Source organism: Mastomys coucha, unplaced genomic scaffold (genome assembly GCF_008632895.1).
Source record: "Mastomys coucha isolate ucsf_1 unplaced genomic scaffold, UCSF_Mcou_1 pScaffold21, whole genome shotgun sequence".
NCBI classification, from domain to species: Eukaryota; Metazoa; Chordata; class Mammalia; order Rodentia; family Muridae; genus Mastomys; species Mastomys coucha.
In genome coordinates, this window is record NW_022196904.1 from 63,762,679 (window position 1) to 63,769,793 (window position 7,115).

A 7,115-nucleotide genomic window follows, 5' to 3' on the forward strand; every position below is an offset into this window, starting at 1 on the left:
GTTCAGACACTAGGCTGTCCCTTCCTTTCCACCCTTGGGAAGTAAATACAAACACAGGATCAAAGATGCAGCAGAAATGTGGAAGCTACACAAATCTCCTTTAGACTCTAGGCCACTGCAAGGCCCCTCCTACAAAGTCAGTGAAGGGTGTTTCTCAAAGGGAGACTAGAGGTAATATTTGACTAAACGTGCAAAGCTGAAGAAAAAGACCAGATGATCAAACTATTATGTCTGTGTTTCATGCAGAAATTAGGAATCCTCATAGGATGCAGATCTACAGCCCAGTGCATGATAAGACTCCAGCTCCTGTTGCTAGAAGCCATGACCTCCCTACAGTCATGTCTACAGAGGTGTTTATCGCAGACAGGCAATAAAGAGATCACATGGTAAACTGTCCACTCCCCGCAACCTCCACAAAAAACCGAAGTACAAAATCAACTTTTTTTTTTTAAAAAGAGATTTATTTATTTTATGTATAAGTACACTGTAGCTGTCTTCAGACAAATCAGAAGAGGGCATCAGATCCCATTACAGATGGTTGAGAGCCACCATGTGGTTTCTGGGAATGAACTCAGGACCTTCAGAAGAGCAGTCAGTTCTCTTAATCGCTGAGCCATCTCTCTAGCTCCCCATCCCATTCCCCCAGTCCCCCAAATCAACTTCTATGACTCAGAAGCTGAACCAGGTCAAAGCTTTGGTATATGCTGGAAGTTGTTTTGGTGATAACCAAAGCTGACTAAGATTCTCTACTCTAGGGGTTGTCCCCAAAACAAACACTCTTGGTCCACAAAGCTCAATAACTATATAAATAAGAAGCCACCATCCCCTTTCCAGGGGCTGTTTCCTAGGCAGCAGTTCTGAAGGCACCCACCACAGCCACACTCTTTGACCAAACTCGACATGCTGTGATTGGTAAGACTGTTCGGAAAACAAGGGCTCACAGGCAGGCGGCTGCTGTGCTAAGTTCAACAAAACATGAAGTGATAGTTCTCCTATTGCAACAGACTTAAGGCAAGAAGAGGTGTTGGACTCAACTTCACAGCCTCCGGTAGGGACGGTTTCTAATAGTGGAGACTGCCTCTCAGCTGCCCTTGGTCGGATACTGTTTCCTCCTAGTCCTCTTCATCTTCCTTCCTGTCACGTTCAGAGGTGTCTGAAGACTCCTGAAGCAAGACATATTCTCTGCTACTGAACCCAAATTTAAGTATGTCGGTTTCTTTCAGTTCATAGTATCTCTGTGGCTCAATACGCTTGTCGTTCAAGAACGTTCGGTTGGCTGAGCAGAGATCAATGATGTAGGGCTTCACCCTCCGACCAACCGTGCCATCAGCACCGGTGTACTCCACAAGCCGGTACTGGAAGACTGCATGTTGCTTGGAGCAAGAGGGATGGTCGATGGGAATGTCTGCGATGCCTCGATGTCTACCCAGGAGATATGCACTCTGCCGATGGATGTACATGACTGGAAGTAACTCATCGTTTTTAAAGGGGTAGAGACGCCACCGTTTTTTGGGGATCCGGGCTTCTGGGGGCTCATTATATTTAATAACCACACCGTGGAAGGTATTAGTGTCCTCAAGAAGTATCCCAGAAAGTTCAGAAGAGCATGGTTTTTCTTTAACGGGCGCCCCTTTGCTTCTCTTATCAGCAGGGCGAGGGATCACCTGGCGCTTGGCATCATAAAAGTCCCTCTCTTCTTCCTGAGCCTGCAGGTTCAGGCTGTCTTTATCCCGACACTGCCCACTGACAGGTCTCTCATCAGAGCTCCTTCTTTGGTGGGAATGGCCCCGGTGCCGGCCTCGCTTACTGTTCCTAGCTCCCTTGTGCTCCTGTTCTGATGGCTCCCTGGGCTGCCGATCCTCCGGTCCTCTCCATGCATGGTCCTCAGGTTCCTGCTTCACTTTGACCGTGGAGTAGTGGGGACTCCGGCTTCTCTTAGTCTGGGGAGACTTGCTTCTTCTCTCGGAGGACTTCCTTTTCTTTTTGCCTGGGGACCGACTTGCTCTCCGGCTCCAGCGCTGACCTGCGCTGCCTAGCTTAGTGGTAGGCGGGCTAGCTGCTGGAGCGTGGGGGCTGAGGTACGCGACGGGTTCGGGGCTCAGGCGCTCCTGCTTCACCACCACGGTCGCCAAAGCGTCACCTGACAAGTATGTCCACTGGCCGCTTTGCTCCCACTGGCCTTTCCCCATCCTGCTGCTCGGCTCAGAGTCAATTCCAAGTTCCTTGAGCTGCTGGAGCTTTTAAATCCTCCCCAGTGACACACTTCCTCCTCCAACAAGGCCACACCCACCCCAACCTAGCCACACCCACTCAACCAGGCCACACCCTAATCCTTTTTGTTGTTGTTTTCTTTTTTTTTCTTTTTTCCTTTTCTTTTTTCTTTTTTTCGAGACAGCGTTTATCTGTATAGCCGTGGCTGTCCTAGAACTCACTCTTTAGACCAGGGTGGCCTCGAACTCAGAAATCCACCTGCCTCTGCCTCCTATGTGCCGGGATGAAGGGTGTGTGCCACCACTGCTCGGCTAACCTCAAATTCTTAATATATGCCTATTCTGAATCATCAGTCTAGTCACTGCATGTTTCCTAATTGCTACTCCCTCCCTCTTCCACTTCTGAAATAAGCCCTGATTATAGAAGTGAGCCCATTTATGGGACCCTTGTTATCACCCATTAAAAGTCTGGCCGTTCCTGGGTATGTGGTACACACCTTTAATCCCAGAACTTAGGAGACAGAGAAAAGTGGATCTCTGAGTTCTGAGGCTAGCCTGGTCTATAGAGTGAGTTCTAGAATAGCCAGGGCTACACAGAAAAAAAAACAACCCTGTCTTGAAATACCCCTCCCCACTCTTCCCCAGTTTTTTCTTCTTTTTTTGGTTGTCTTAACAAAGGGGTGCTATTGCCACTAAACATTTAACACAGGCCAGAGCCCTACAACAAGATCCACAGCCAGCGATGGCAGATGGCAGTATCAATGGTTTTCTCAACTCTTTAAAGTAGAACTTGCTTCTACCTTATAACTCACCATTTTTCCCCACTATGATTGTAAACAGATTTTGCTGAGTAGCTAATCAGTTACCATTACTACCAAAAGTAACAATTACCTTTAAGTAGTAAAATAAGAATTTTGGAATGGTTAAAGCATAAAATCAACTGAGAATGACAAAGGTTAGTTTATAGAACTGGCCTTTCAAATCTGTGGGTCAAGCACCCAAGAGCTCAAAGCAACTGTATATTAATATTTGATTTGTGCCCCACATGCAGGCTTCTCTTTATCATAAAGCATAGGACAATAATCATTTACATGAGCATTTATGCTGTGTTCAGTGCTACAACCACGCCAGAGATGATGTGAAGTGTGGGGGAAGATGTGCCTAAGTTATGTGCAAATATCATTGTCTATAGACTTGAGCATCCAGAGTATTGGTTACACAGGGACACCTGAGATTAACCATCCCATGTGAAGGCTGAGGAAGCCATTTCCTCTCCTCTGAACTGCTCTGTCTGTTATTATTGTTGTTACAATTATCTTTAGGCAATCATGGTACCACTGAGCGGTACCCCTAGCCCTGCCCCTTTAATCTCTTTGTGCTGTTTCAAAGCAGCCAATCAGTGTCTTCTGTTCAATTTCTTGACATATGAGAAAAATCTAATGATGTAAAAAAACACTTGGCAATTAGCAAAGTGTTCTGAAAGTATTTGTCAAAAATGTTCAAAATGAGTTCTATTTATTTCTTCAATCTTGTCATAGCCACGTATTTGGACAGGCCAAATTAAGTTTTACTTATGGCATATTTTAACAATAACCTCTCCTAAATGTCTTTTATAAACATTAGTGCATATATATGGAATATATAATATAAAACTATAAGTTAGTTGAATTTTTCTTTTTTTTTTCTTTTCTCAAATTCTGGCTTTATTTTATTTTATTTTTTAAAGATTTATTTATTATTATATGTAAGCACACTGTAGCTGTCTTCAGACACACCAGGAGAGGGCATCAGATCTCATTACGGATGGTTGTGAGCCACCATGTGGTTGCTAGGATTTGAACTCAGGACCTTCGAAGAGCAGTCAGTGCTCTTACCCACTGAGCCATCTCACCAGCCTCCCCAAATTCTGGTTTTAAAATACCTATGTATCATACAAAGGAGCCCAATTTAAAACCAAACCAAATCATTCTTACTAGGTAGAAAAAAAATTTCAAATCATTTTACACATTCACATTCTATGTATTTTTTCATGGTCACCAAATTGACTCAAATGGTTTAAATTATCCTTACACCATTTAAAGAGGAAAATATGTCCAATAATCTTAAACCACGGAGTTAACTTAATTTCACCATTGGCTTCCTTTTTCTGTTGTAATCTTGGCTCAACCAGAGAACCCAAATTGACAATAGATTGCTGCAATAACATGATGTTTATTATTCCAACATGTGTGGCCAATGCACATGGGATTGCTCAGCCATGCAAGGTGAGACAACCTGGAATTCAGAATGTATACATCTTTTATACTTTACAGAGGTCAGTCCTCAGCAACAGGGCTAGCTGGCTTACTCTGGTTGGTGGAACACAGAACAAAGGATCTCATCAGGCATGGTTGGCTTGCTCGGGGTGGGGGTGGGGAGGTGGGGCGTGGGGGGAGGGGAGGGCTGTTCGAGGCCTAGTCAGCCAACTTCCCTATCCAGCTCTGCACCTGGCCTTGAAAAGTCCCTGGGAAGGGGCTGAGTAACTAGGTGGAAGGGGGTTTGTTGGCAGCAAGGTCATGGTTACAGTTTGTGGTCTTTTTCGAAATTCACCACAGGGAGAGGTTGGGGGGTTATTCCAAAAATTGCTAATCTTGTTTTTGTGAACCTTAATGTCATTGTGACCAGCAGTTATTTTTGTTTTGGCTGGTCTTAGCCTGGTCATTCTGACTCAATATTCTGACCACCAGAACTTTGTTTTTACAACCTATCCTTGGCTATCTCTGGAACACAACTTCTCAGTGTCTGAAGCTGCTGCTTGCTACTGTAAAACTTTGTTTCCACACTGCTTGCTGCTTACAGGAGCTGGAACATGGCCCCCTTATTTTACTTTATTTCTACATTCCCAGAACTTTGTTTCTATATTCTCAAAAACTTGGTTTCTATATTTCCAGAAACTTGTTTCTATAGCTTTGTTTTTCACTTTATTGCTTCACTTTATAATTTCTTTCTTTCTTTTCTTTTCTTTTTCTTTTTTTTGTTTTTTTGAGACAAGGTTTCTCTGTGTAGTCCTGGCTGTCCTGGACTCACTCTGTAGACCAGGCTGGCCTCGAACTCAGAAATCCGCCTGCCTCTGCCTCTCAAGTGCTCATAATTTCTTTGAGTTCTTCCTTTGATACATAGCAATAGCTTTTAATCTCCTCGAGATCTGGATTCAAGGTTACATTCTTCCTCAGAAACAAAATGTAATCGATTTCATGTTCATCTCAGATACCATCAGATTGGGCCTTGTAATAAATTCTTGTTAGATAATTTATTTCATTTAGATCTAGCTCTTCCAAGGGTATTCCCCACTCAGCTTTTCAGCACCTCTGTGCTGCTTGATTTACACCAATGGCACTGTTTTCTTCCAGCTCACCTGGGTTACTTAATGGATAACTACAGCAACTACTTGGTGAAACAACCTGGAAAGGTAATTTTAGCATCTGATCTCTGTTGTAACAGTAGCTTACTTTCAGTATTAAACAAGAAGACACTAAAAGCTCGATGTATTATTAATCCTTTGTCTATGTTTTCATTCGGGTGATAATTTTTCTTAGTGTCAGCCCCAATTTTGTTGTCATTTTCATCATCAATAAGAATACACAATCTTTGCTAGAGGCTGAACCTGTTTCTTATCAAGATGGCTGGTATTTATTTCAGGCATTGTGACAGAATGTCTAATCTGACCTAGAACACAGAGATTCTAGCTAGAGGTGCTGGGAAGCCGTGTGGAGCGAGCGCAGTACTTCAACACTCTGCAGCATGCTCCGCTGACTCCGCCCCCTAACAGCCCCGGGGCCACAAGCCTTCAGCCAATTGCCAATCTCGCGCAAGCCTGACCGCACCAAGCGGCTCTCAGTGGCACCACTTGCCCTGCGTGTGGCTCTGGAAGACGCGTTGGAGATCTCCAAGGAGTGATTGCAGCCCTGGGACCCAAGCGAGGGTGTTGGCGATTCCTCGTGGAGAGCTGAGACTGTCAGCTGGTGAGCGCATCTAGCTGCTACACAGTGGGTAAGCTTCCTTGCTCCTATGGGGCCATTCTTATTCAAACCACTGCATCCCTCATCAAAGAAGTTGCTTCTTCTTTTTATAGTAGAGACAAAAGGCAGAAGTCCACAAGTGCTAAAAATGCAAAGATGTCCCCATACCCAGCTAAAGTATCTACCATAGAACTCCCACACCCAACAGGGAACATTGTGGAAAAGAAAGCTAGAAGAGCCACAGGACCAGGTTGTCCAGTGTCAGAGTGTGTCCTCTCCATATGGCTGGGAAGCAATACCCATGAAATCACAACAATATTGCTACCTAAAGAAGACCTGAACAATGACAACACCAGTTGATACCATCATGGGTGAGGGACATCTCATAAAGCCCCACTTCTAGATGAAGAGCTCCAGGCAATTAATGACTACTGAGAGAGAGAATCAGATTCCCCTAGAGCAAAGGCCCCAGTTGGTTATCCAATACCAAGTGGTTAGCCCTAAAAGCATACATATGAACAACATTAAATGGATTCAGCAAGAGATCTATCTATCTATCTATCTATCTATCTATCTATCTATCTATCTATCTATGTGTATACATATGTATGTATATGTGTGTATGTATATGTATATGTGTGTATATACATATAAATATATGTGTGTATATCTATGTATATATGTGTGCATGTGTATACATATATATGTATATGTGTGTGTGAGTGTGTGTGTCTAACAATAATAATTAAAGAACGGGGGCTGTGAATTTGAGAGGGAGTAGGAAGACATGGGAGGAGATGGAAGGAGAGTGAGAGAAATAAATTCATCACTCATATAAGAAATTCTTTAGCCGGGCGTGGTGGCGCACGCCTTTAATCCCAGCACTTGGGAGGCAGAGGCAGGTGGA

At 43.9% G+C, this 7,115-nt stretch overlaps 2 pseudogenes; both read right to left on the minus strand.

The window, feature by feature from the left end:
- Window positions 1–1,061: 1,061 nt before the first annotated feature.
- On the minus strand, window positions 1,062–2,189 carry LOC116101262 (annotated as a pseudogene).
- A 2,029-nt stretch (window positions 2,190–4,218) lies between these two features.
- On the minus strand, window positions 4,219–5,949 carry LOC116100577 (annotated as a pseudogene).
- Between the last annotated feature and the right edge of the window lie 1,166 nt (window positions 5,950–7,115).